This window comes from Dasypus novemcinctus, chromosome 16 (genome assembly GCF_030445035.2).
Source record: "Dasypus novemcinctus isolate mDasNov1 chromosome 16, mDasNov1.1.hap2, whole genome shotgun sequence".
In the NCBI taxonomy this organism is placed as follows: domain Eukaryota; kingdom Metazoa; phylum Chordata; class Mammalia; order Cingulata; family Dasypodidae; genus Dasypus; species Dasypus novemcinctus.
This window is the reverse complement of record NC_080688.1, coordinates 93,150,503-93,159,596: the sequence shown is the minus strand read 5'-3', so window position 1 is coordinate 93,159,596 and position 9,094 is coordinate 93,150,503. Positions and strand designations below refer to the sequence as shown.

The following is a 9,094-nucleotide window of genomic DNA, read 5'->3' as shown; positions in this document are numbered from 1 at the left end:
GTGTTTTGCCGCCCAACTACCTCCGGGCATTCCATGTAATTTTATCTGGTGAAATGGGGCTAGTCTCTTCAGATGGAGGGATGGGGGCGGTTTCCTCAGGGGAGGTGGTTATAGGGTTATCAGGCAGAGCAGGGTGAGTCTTCTCAGGTGCAGGCTGGATGGCTGACTCCTCTGGGCACATAGTTACAGGTTTATCTGGTAAAGAAGGCTCAGCAGAATCTGGAGTTTCAAAATCTCCACCATCATCATTATCAGCCCATAGATCCTTATTCCAATTTTCAGGACCCCATTACTTCCCTATCAATGTCCTCACCTTAAGAGCAGACACTTTGTGAAGTTGTGAATTAAAATTGCATTGTAATTCAGCCACTCATACAATGAGACTTTGAGCCTAGTTTTCAGAAATCTCAAGTCTGTGGCTACAAGAAATAGGAATTTCAGGACACACATAGACAATATGATATTCTTCAAGTGGTGCTTGAAACTTGAACTCATCCTTTTCTTTAATAATTGAATCCAGCATATTTAGGAACATCCAGCATCATTATACTTTTTAACTCCACAAGACTCTGTTAAGGTATATTATACTCTCATCCAGAGCCTTGCCTCTTTTTTGCTTTTTAATTGCATCATGTTTTTATTTTTTTTGAGTTTACAGCAGTTCTCTTTTCTCTTAACACAAGTTACCAGTATATATATATATATGTGTGTGTGTGTGTGTGTGTGTGTGTGTAAAGCGGTGAGAAACAGAAACTATATGATATCCAGATACAACTCATTAAGTAACAGTCTTTACAATGTCAATCAAAAAGTAAATGTATTAGTCAGCCAAAGGGATACTGATGCAAAATACCAGAAACCAGTTGTTTTTTATAAACGGTATTTATTTGGGGTAGGAGCTTACAGATATCAGGCCATAAAGCATAAGTTACTTCCCTTACCAAAGTCTATTTCCACATATTGGAGCAAGATGGCCACCAATGTCTGCCAGGGTTCAGGCTTCCTGGGTTCCTCTCTTCCCAAGGCTTGCTTCTTTTCAGGTTTAGGGTCCCTCTCTTCCTGGGACTTGCTTCTCTTTCTTCTGTGAGCTTACTTTCCAGGGCTCCAGCTTAAGACTTCAGCATCAAACTCCAACACAAAATTCCAACATTAGAAACCCCCCAACTCTGTCTTTTGCCATGCCTTTTATTTTTTTTCTCTTTACTTATTTATTTATTAAATGGTATGGTACATTAAAAAAATATAAGAGGTTCCCATATACCCCACCCCTCCCTCACCCCACTCCTCAAACATCAACAACCTCTGCACATTCATTGCATTTGGTGAATACATTTTGGAGCACTGCTGCACCACATGGATTATAGTTTACATTGTAGTTTACTCTCTCTCCCAGTCTATTTAGTGGGTTATGGCAGGATATATAATGCCCAGCATCTGTCCCTGCAACATCATTTAGGACAATTCCAAATCCCAAAAATGCCCCCCATCAAGTCTCTTCTTCCCTCTCCCTGCCCTCAGCAACTACTGTGGACACTTTCTCCACATCAATGCTACAATTTCTTCCATTACTAGTCACAATAGTTCCATAGTAGAACATCAGTAAGTCCACTCTAATCCATATCTTATTCCTCCATCCTGTGAACCCTGGGATATTGATGTCCATTCCACCTCTATATCGAGAGGTGGCTTAGATCCCACATGGTTGATGGATGTGATTCTCCTGCTTGCAGTTGTAGGCCCTCTCAGTTCCTTGGTGTGGTGGTTGACCATCTTCACCTCCCTGTTAGCTGGCCTGGGAAAGTCCAATGAACCAAAGGGTAGGAGTTTCAATTCTGCTGAGGCTCAGGGCCCATCTGGCACATGGACAGTCCAGAGATGCAAGTCTCCTGAGTATACACCAACTGTAGCACCAACCACAGGTTCAGTAAAAGTGACAGAAGAGGCATGTGAGAAAGGTCACATCTGAGTCCAACTCCATCACACTCAGGAACACAAATTCCAAAGTAGGGTCAACTGACATGGCACTGAATTCCAGAGCAATTTTCCATGACCATAGAACCAGTGGGTCTCCATAGCCTTCAGGAGAATCAGTATCTGGGGTTGTATTTACTTTGGCTGTCTCTGGGGTCCTGCTCAGGTGTACATAAGAGTGATCTCTCTGATGACCTCCCAACTCTTTTTAGAAGACTCTTAGCCATATAAACTCATTTGTCTTTGCCATTTCCCCCTTTTATTCAAGGTCAAAAAGCAGTTTTTAACACATGATCCTACATGTAGGCCGAGATAGTCTGCTGGTCTGAGTTGACCCTTTTATTCAAGGTCTTTTTCTAGTTACATCACCAGCTGGTGCTTGGTAGTAATCCCTCAGCACCAGGGAGGCTCATCCCTGGGAGTCATGTCCCATGCTGGGGGGAAGTTAATGTATTTACATGCTGAGTTTGGCTTAGAGAGTTTGCCATGCCTTTTATCTGCGAGTCCCCTACCCTTGGTGGGTGGGGGGACTCAATGCCCTACTGGCACAATATAATCTCGTATGCCCAGAGGAAAAGACCAGTTTACAAACATAATCCAATATTTCTTTTTGGAATTCATCAATAATATCAAACTGCTACAGTAAACATCTGGTTAGTTTTTAAACTAAATGAGTTGCCCTGCCATCTATACCAACTTCCAAGTAACAGGTCCTTTACTTGGACCTGTTTACACCTTGCATATTTTCCCACATTAACAACATCTTTCATCAATGTGGTACATTCATTGCAATTGATAAACACATTTTAAATCATTGCCACTAAGTATGGATTATAATTTACATTGTAGTTTACACTCTCTCCCATTCAACTCTGTAGGTTATGGCCAGATATGTAAGGCCTGTATCTGTCATTGTAGTATCATTCAGGATGATTCCCAAGTCCCAAAAATGCCCCCCATTACACCTGTTTTTCCCTTTCCCTAACCCCAGAACATCCATGGTTCACTGCCTCCACAATGGTATTTCTTCCATTGCTAGAATCACAATAAGTTTATGTAGAAAACTAGTAAACTAATTTCAGTCCATAGTTTGTTTCCCAATCCTGAGGACTCTGGGTTGGTGTTGCCCACTCCATCATTAATTGAGGGGCAGAGCCTTGCCTTTTTAAACATTTGCATAGCAGTATCCAGTACGGATACTTTGCATATCATTATTGCTAGTTCATGCTATAGACTATCAGTGCCATCTTGATCATTCTAAATGGAGTCATTAGAGCCTTTAAATCTAATTAGATTAGAGAACCAATTCCCATAAACCCCAGAACCAACTTGCCCATTGAGAAATCTCATCCTTAAGATTATGTTTCTCAATAAACACTCTCAGCTCCAAAATCTGTGTGAGTCAGGATTTTCCAGAGAGACAGAACTGCCAGGATGTGTGTGTGTGTGCAAATATTATGAGACTGATTATAGGAATTGGCTCACACAACTGTGGGGATTGGCAAGTCTGAATCTACATGGCAGGCAGCAAGGTGGGAACTCCAATGAAGCTTTCGATGAATTCCCCAGGAGAAGCCGGCTGGCCGAAGTGGAGATAGAAATTCTACTTTCTGACTGCTGAAATCAGCAGTTCTCCCTTTAAGACCATTACCTGATTGGATGAGACTTCTTCACTGCTGAAGGCAATCTCCTCAGTTGATTGTAGATGCAATCATCCATAGATACGATCAACTGACTAATGATTTTAGTCTACAAAATACTCTCATGGTGACAATCAGGCCAGTGCTCACTTGACCAAACAACTGGGCACCATCACCTAGTCAGGTTGAAACATGAATTTAGCCATCACAAATCTCTGGGGGAGAATTAATTTCCTAGCCTTTTCCAGTTTCTATTGGCTGCCTGCTTTCCTAGATTCATGGCCCTCCCTCCGCTCACAAAGCCAGCAATGCAGTATCTTTGCACTCTCTCTGCCTCTGCTCCCATTCCCATTATATATCTCTATATTTGTATGTGTATATATATACATAAATATTATCGTCTATATGTTTATATGCATGTTTTTTAGAAACAAATCGATTTTATTGATACATATTAAGAAAGTATACGATTTATCCAAAGTGTATAATCAATGGTATTTGGTGTAATCACATAGTTGTGTGTTCATCACTTCAATTATTATTAGAGCATTTTCATTATTTCAATATTAATAATAAACAAAAAAACAGACAAAGAAATGAAAATTCTTCACCTCTCAATCTCTCTTTGCTTTCCCTGCTGTACATAGCTGCTATTTCTGGCTATTCTTGCACATTTATTTTTTATTTATTTATTAAGCAGTTTATTGAAATATATTCACATACCATACGATCTACCCAAAGTGTATAACCAGTGGCTTTTAGTATAATTACAATGTTGTTTGTTTATCTTCACAAAAAATTTTAGAGCAATTTTATTACTCAGTAAGGAAAAACTCCACACCCCTTAACAGACTTTCCCCAGCCTTACATAACCACTAAATTTCATCTTCATAAATTGATTTATATTTACACTCTATACAAATGGAATCATACAATATGTAGTACTTTGTGTCTGGTTTCTTTCACTTAGCATAGTGTTTTCTTTTGGTCTATATATGCAGGTTGATATCCATGTACACTATACTCTCCCCCCATGTATATATGTGCATGTATATACATACAGATACACACATAAACACATACACTGACATGGGTTAATTACCTGTTATTTTTCTTCCCCTAAAATTTTTCAAATTTAAAAAAAAATTTTGTTCTGTATAATGCTCTTAATTAGGACATGGTTCAGGCAGAAGAAAATGGTGAGAAAAATAAAGGATAAGATAGCCTGTTTCCACCCTCTTGGGTAAGTCGCAGTCGTATTTGGCCTTGGTTTTCTCAGTGGCAAAGCAAGGGTTTTGGGTTTGGATTAGTGCTAAGCTTTCTTCTAGCTCTGAATTTTTCAATCTGTACAGTATTTCAATTCAGAATCGACTCACAAACCACTCACAGGCTCAGTGAACAGGTTCTAGTCATGAGCCTCGTCCCGACGGGTCAGCAAAACGTGACTTTGTGGTGCCATTCCCATCCGTCTCTTGGGTTGGCTCCTGTCACAGCCTACCTTCCTGCAGCCCGTCACCGTCCTCCCAGCTCGGCCGTCCACCCAGCTCTTCTTCCTTTGCCTCCACCTGCCTCCTCTGCTCCAATGGCAAGACTGGCCATTTCTCAATGGAAATGACTTCTTGGGTTTCTTACAGTGCATTTCCCTCCCAGTCCTCTCTTGCCTGAGGCTTTGTGATCGATGGCATCCGTTTATCAGAAGCCCCCACAAGGAAAGCAAAGCTAATCGGCTGCACAGGGCTAGCGTCTGCCACTCCCGCCCCGACCTGCATGTGGCTTAAGATAACTAGTCCTGTCCCAAACTGCCACTGAGTCTAGGAATTCAGTTGGGTGTAAAAGTCACTTTCATGGTTCTCTGTGCATTTTTGGGCTATCTAAGCATAAAGTAGCGTTATTTCATGGAATTCCCCAAGGTCTATTTTATATCTTCTAAGCACAAAATTCAATGAAAGAAGAGACAGAAAAGTATTCCTAGAACCTACCATATTTATGTAATAGTTCTGAACTTTAACACCATGGCTATTTTCTTTCTGACATGGGCATGGGTATCTTTATCAGAGAAAGGGAAAAAAAAGATAAATGTGGAGGGAAAAGGCCCACTGGGGTACCATTGTGTGTGCTAGCACTGTGGCTGCATTTGCTTGGCTAGCATCTGAGCGCATGTGGGAGAGCTGGAGCCTGTCGTTCCGCCGGGTTGTTTAAGTCGCTGCCACTCCCTACATAAAATAATGTTTATTTGCACTGAAGTTTTAAAATGGTCTTTGCCCATGTCCCAGCGACAGGCTGTTCCAGTGCAGGCACCTTTTCACAGTTCGTGGTCCTTAGTCCTTGGAGGGGACCTTTTTGAATGGGATACAAAGGATCAGTATAAAACGTAAGTCTGTCTACATAGGACTTCTCCCAACGCACAATGTACCCGGCCAAATATGGAGCCACTGCGGAATCACCGTGACGAGTTAAGTATCGTAGGTGTGTGGTGTTTAGCAAATGCATTTGCATCGGTTTCTGAAACTTCAGGGATCAGTAAAGGAAATAGTCCATTGGAAGAGAAGAAGACATCCTAAATCTCCATCGGGCTCATTTCTCTTCCTGGTGAAGAGGGGTGGTTAAGACCGTGCCACGGACAGTACTAGCTGGACCCAGAGTCCTAGCTAGTGGAGGGAATAAACAGCTTCCCAGGCATTCATCAGCTCCACGAGCTGCCCAGCATGAGCCTCTCTTCACTGTAGAGCAAGGCTACCTGTGACTGAACTCCCCGAGGGAGGAAGCCTTCTTGAATGGGTTCCAGGTCCCCGTCAGGCAGACGTGGCTGCTGAGGTGCGGGGCAGGAGCTGCCCATAGGTCTGAAAAAAGCAACTGCTGCGCTCGGCTTCCCGTTTCTGCAGCAATAGGCCCGCAGGGCCTGCACGCCCTCCGTCAGCGCCCCGCCCGCTGGCCGAGCTCCCGGAGCGCGGGGCCGGGGCCTCGTGGCCGCTGTGTGCCGTCTTCCCTGCACGCTCCTCGTTCATGGAGACGTTAAGCAGCAGGACAGAGGAGAAGGGTCCCTAGAAATGATAACGAAGACCTCTTTCCTTTTAAACGAAGTATTAGACTTTCACCTTCCTGCAGAAGGAAGTAAATTGACAACTCTGTGCGCGCACTCACGTACAGAAGGTCGTGGTGACCTGCGATGGACGCTAGCATGCCCATTGATGCCTGTCCAGGTCACGGCTAGACTCTTTTTTTAAAAATACTTTCAATTTTTTTTCAAAAGATATTTAAATTACATAGATGTTACATAAAAAATATAGGGTTTTCTCATGTGCCCCACTCCCCACTCCTCTCTCATCTAGACTCAACACAACGCAGAGAGCGTGCGCGCTACTTACGTTCACCCGCCTTACCTATTTTAATGGGAATAATGCTGGTGCTTGAGGATTTACGGGTGTTCTCCCTCTCCTCTCAGGCAATGTGCTCCAACCTATTCAGAGAAGCCCATTTTCATTTATTTTTATTTATTTTTTTGGTGGGGAGGGCTGTAATTTTTCAGAGAGGATCTGTAAAATCCTCTGCAGCCCCTCACTGCGTGCTGTGAGGTCCACGGGGCTGGAGATAACATTCAGTTCACAAGGGCTTGGCTTGCTTGTTTGGTCAGATGTTTATTTTTCTTCTTTGCATGAAAACTTTTGACTTTGGCCATCTCTGTGACTCCCCACATTAATAACAGATGTCATCAAAGGGGACAGTCCCAAACGGTGGGTGTCAACCATTTGCATTTGTTTCCTCCAAGAAGATTTCAAACTAAGTAAGAGGGCTGGGCGCTGCAAGTCAGCTTCCAGACGAGAAGAGAGGAGCCTTTCATTGTGTTTTTTCCAGTCAGACACTATTTATTACCCGCTTCATGCCAGGGGAAGCCTTAAACTCTTTCAGACCAGTTCTTCTTCTAAACAAGAACGAGATGATCACAAAATCATGTGCTGTGGTTCAGAAGAGGCTGAGGGAGAGAAAGACAAAACTTTCACCTCCTCGTGGTCAGAGCACTGGTGAGACCCAACTTCAAATTCCTTTCTTGTCACCATTGATCTAGGGGTGACTTGATGTCCCCTCTGAGCCTCAGTGTCCCCAGCTGAGAACAATGTTGCCAGTCTAGAGGGGCATTGACAGTGAGCATTAAATAACATGGTGGACATAAATTATGTCGCACCGTTATTGGCGTACAGTAAGGGCTTACTAAATGATAGATGCTATTCTTAGTTGCAAACCAACCTCGTGCCTGCAACAATATGCAGGAATTGGGGGGAAAATGTCTGGATCCTTCTTATGCTGAAGTAAAGATTCCCTTATAAGATAATTTGTATTATGTCAAACGTATTTTATTTAACCCAGCTAAAGTGTTAGCATATTTTTCTAGATGTTGGGGAGAAAGGACCACTGGTAATATTCTTTTAAATAATAAAATGCAGCAGTGATATTCTTCCTGTTTTTATGGGTGGAAGGCTGAAGCACAGTATGGTACTGTTACAGGTAGGCTTTTTGAAATGTTGGCCATATGATATATGTATTATTTGCTTACGACGTTCTAGGTGGTTGGTTAGTAAAAAAGATGGAAAGGGATTTTAAGAAAAGAAAGGGATGGACTGGAAGAGAGAGAGCCAGTTATGCCAGATGAAAGAGTAGAAGCCGAGGGTGAGGGAAGAGCTGGAAGGTGGGAGAGGACTAACCTGGCCACGTCGTCCCCCACACTTGGGAGGTGGAGCACACGGATGGCGCATGAACGCCGTGGCCACCCTCCACCCCCTCCGGCCCCTGCCCCTGTGCTGGTCAGCACTGGCACGTCACGTGGGGAGGATCGAGCCCCACGTTCACCGTCGAGGGCAGAAGTATAAAGTTAAAACCCAGAGGCTTATCGAACACACCTCTCAACCAAACCTATTTTAAAAGGCGCTCAAAGGTTTCAGATGGGAATTGGGAGATCTGAGTGGAAGTCCTTTTTGGAATTTTAGGTTACACGAGGTGTACACACGTGCAGCTTCCCAGGAGGGAGGCCATGTTTGGAAGAAGATGCCAAGAACGCATCTTTTTTTTTTTTTAAGATTTTATTACTTATTTATTTATTTCTCCCCCCTCCCCCCCCCACCCTGGTTGTCTGTTCTCTGTGTCTATTTCGTCCGCTTCTGTTGTCAGCGGCACCAGAATCTGTTTCTTTTTGCTGCGTCATCTTGTTGTGTCAGCTCTCCGTGTGGGCTGCGCTTTCTTTCGCGCTGGGCGGCTCTCCTTGTGGGACGCACTCCTTGTGCGTGGGGCTCCCCTACGTGGGGGACACCCCTGCGTGGCAGGGCACTCCTTGCGCATCAGCACTGCGCGTGGGCCAGCTCCACACGGGTCAAGGAGGCCCGGGGTTTGAACTGCGGACCTCCCATGTGGTAGACGGAAGCCCTATCCACTGGGCCAAGTCGGCCGCTGCATCTGTCTTTTCAACAGTGCAGCTTGAGTATCAGACTAAGGGA

General features: G+C 43.8%; 1 long non-coding RNA gene across 1 annotated transcript; it reads right to left on the bottom strand.

Annotated features, from left to right (window-relative positions):
* Positions 1 to 884: 884 nt before the first annotated feature.
* On the bottom strand, positions 885 to 5,256 carry LOC131273634 (uncharacterized). The gene is made up of 3 exons (XR_009180888.1): positions 5,110 to 5,256; positions 3,623 to 3,787; positions 885 to 1,128 (listed from the first exon to the last, which is right to left on the bottom strand). It is a non-coding gene; the product is annotated as an uncharacterized lncRNA (long non-coding RNA).
* Between the last annotated feature and the right edge of the window lie 3,838 nt (positions 5,257 to 9,094).